The sequence below is a fragment of the Rattus rattus genome, chromosome 4 (genome assembly GCF_011064425.1).
Source record: "Rattus rattus isolate New Zealand chromosome 4, Rrattus_CSIRO_v1, whole genome shotgun sequence".
Taxonomy (NCBI): Eukaryota; Metazoa; Chordata; class Mammalia; order Rodentia; family Muridae; genus Rattus; species Rattus rattus.
This window is the reverse complement of record NC_046157.1, coordinates 146,705,294-146,708,010: the sequence shown is the minus strand read 5'-3', so window position 1 is coordinate 146,708,010 and position 2,717 is coordinate 146,705,294. Positions and strand designations below refer to the sequence as shown.

Here is a 2,717-nt window from a genome sequence, read left to right as displayed (position 1 = left end):
TTCTAGACGTATCAATTTAAAATCATAATTGTGATTTATGGTCTGCCCGGTGCTTTATGCTTTATAGCCCATTTCATTTTATCTTTATAGTCGCTTTGGGAAATCAGAAGGGCGGGTGTCATCGACCTCATTTACTGATGAGGGAATGAGGTTCTAAAGTGATTAAGGGACTCACCAAGGACATGTAGCAGCCACGGTCACTAGAAAATAGAAAGTATAACCACAAACCAAGACACCACCTCTCAGTATCTGCACTGAGAGCTACACACCAGTCCATTGTCCTGAAAAATTGTCACCTTTTCCATACACTGAAGTAAATGTATTCAGACAACTGGCCTTTATGGTTACCATTCCTTATATCATCCAAATGTGTGCAGTATTTATGAGAGGGACTACTAAATGCTCTAAACCACTGGAAGAGAATACAGTAAGACCTTAACTGCAAGAAGGGTTTGGAAATGTCGTGTGCAACTGAAACATAATGTTTAACGCCCCCCCCCAAAAGTAGTTCTTTGCTCCCTGGCCTGTTTCTGTGAAGAGAGCTAATGTATAATACATTGGGAAAATTATTTTAATTCTAGCTCTTCCTTAAACCGATTCCTTTATAAGACTGGTAAGAACGGTGCCATCCATCCTAGAATCGCAGAAAATTTGAGTTTTATCTTAATTGATTTAGGGATCTTATTTGTCCCTCTATCTGGCTACCTGGCTGCATTTCCATCAGGAACTGAGTAGTGTTGGGGGCTCTAGTCTGGGCTTCAGCATACACACAGCTGTGGCAGCACGAACTACAAAGAAGACAGCGGAGGAAGGGCCCACTGCCACTCTGGCTGTGTAGGAGTGGGGGAAGGCTACACAGGCAGGTTGTTGAGTCCTTTGGAGTTCAGGAGAAAGCTGTCAACAGGAGAAGGTAAAGGTCAGTATTTATGTCAAAAATGAGGCTCTGCCTCTGGGAGCTCTTGACAGCAGGGGTGACATTTACCATGCGAGGATGACTCAAGGTCAAATACGGTAATTTCCAAAGATCAGACAGTAAAGAACTAGAGGATGCAGATGAGCTAGACATCAGAGATAACTGGGAAATGGCCACAGAGGAAGGCCGGCTTGGATCTGTTCCCTGAATATGGTACAGAAACATGTAGGAAGGAAATCCAGGGCAGAGCCAGAGAGGCAGAGTGCTGGGTATATGGAGGAAAGACTGAGAGGGCAGCCCTGCTGACAGCAGCAAGAACTGCACTGGGGAGGCAGGCAGTTAGAAAGAGCATGTGAAGTATACCAGAAACCCAGGGAGGTGCCATCACTCTCATGGCCAGCACTTAGTAGGGACAACTAATCATTGTTTACCCAGGTTTGCTACCCATAGGATATGGCCTAGAGATTGTTTTCCCTTAATTGCAAATTTATCCAAAACATACTTCTCTTTTTAGTATAATTATGAAAGCCCATTGTATTTCTAATTTTGCAGTCTTACCATTCTGAGGAATGGGCACAGTCTAACTTTAGTCCATCTCTCTAGCAAAACAACCAAAACCATCTCTTAAAACTTTCTCCCTTCTTCCTCCACACCTTAGGTGAGCCATAAAATTGTGGTCCTGAGTGCTGACCAAATTGGAGTTAAGAGCAGCCCAGATGAAACATAAAATTTTGATGCAGAAGGAAGTGATATAGATTTGAATTTGGGGGGACTTCAGGGCCAAGGAGTCCAGAAACAAGACCCTCCAATTGAACGAGACCTCTATTTGTCCCTGGAGGACTTATTCTTTGGCTGCACACACACACACACACACACACACACACACAATTAAGATCTCCCGAAGGGGCCCCAGTATAAACATGACCAATATTATCTCCATTATGAAGGAGAAGCTGTACCCTTGCTTCCACAGGGAGTATGACAGCCTCTTTTTTGTATACCCATTCTTTTGGGTGAGGCCCCTATGTGCTGCACTATGGAGATCAACACCTTCATGACCAGCTGCTCAAAATCTCCATCAATGACATTGTCTACCCTAAGTACTTCAAGATCATGCCATATGAGGGATACCACTGCTAGAGAACCCCACCAAGAAGGAAAATACTTTTATCTTCTTTGACATCCAGTTTCCCATCTGCCTCACACCCAAGAAGAAGCAGATGCTATGCCAGATATTGCTGACCTAAGTCTGAGGGACCTGGGCAGGAACAGGGGTGGAGAGGGCTAGCTGGGCCTCCCCAGCTCCCACCCACTCAACCCTCACAGCCTGTAAAGATGGGAAGGCATGAGGCTTTAGGCTGACATAATAAAGATTTCTTTCCTATTTTCTAGCTATTAAAAAAAAAACTTTCTTCCTAAGATCAAATTGGGAATTCTATAAAATTATTAATTCATCTAAACAGCATTAATTCATGAAATTTATCTTTCTGCTGATCTGCAGAAAATCTGCTCAATAGAATGGGCTAATGTCTGGGATTAATTATATTAATTTAATAATGACAGGAAAAGTATACCAGCTGCAAGAAGCAATCCTAAGATGTAGTCTCTTTGGGACCTTGTCTCTCTCAGAGCTCACCCATCTTAGCCCATGCCAAAAAGATGAGCTACCTCCAGGAAGGCCATCTGCTAGCCTTAGCCTTTCAACATGGCTCCTGACACGACATAGCTATCAACAGATGAATGGCTAAAGGAAATACACAACAGAATTTTATTCAACCATAAAGAAAAACTCGCTGTGTTTGCA

General features: G+C 43.2%; 1 pseudogene; it reads left to right on the top strand.

The window, feature by feature from the left end:
• Nucleotides 1–1,643: 1,643 nt before the first annotated feature.
• On the top strand, nucleotides 1,644–2,160 carry LOC116898541 (annotated as a pseudogene).
• The last annotated feature ends 557 nt before the right edge of the window (nucleotides 2,161–2,717 follow it).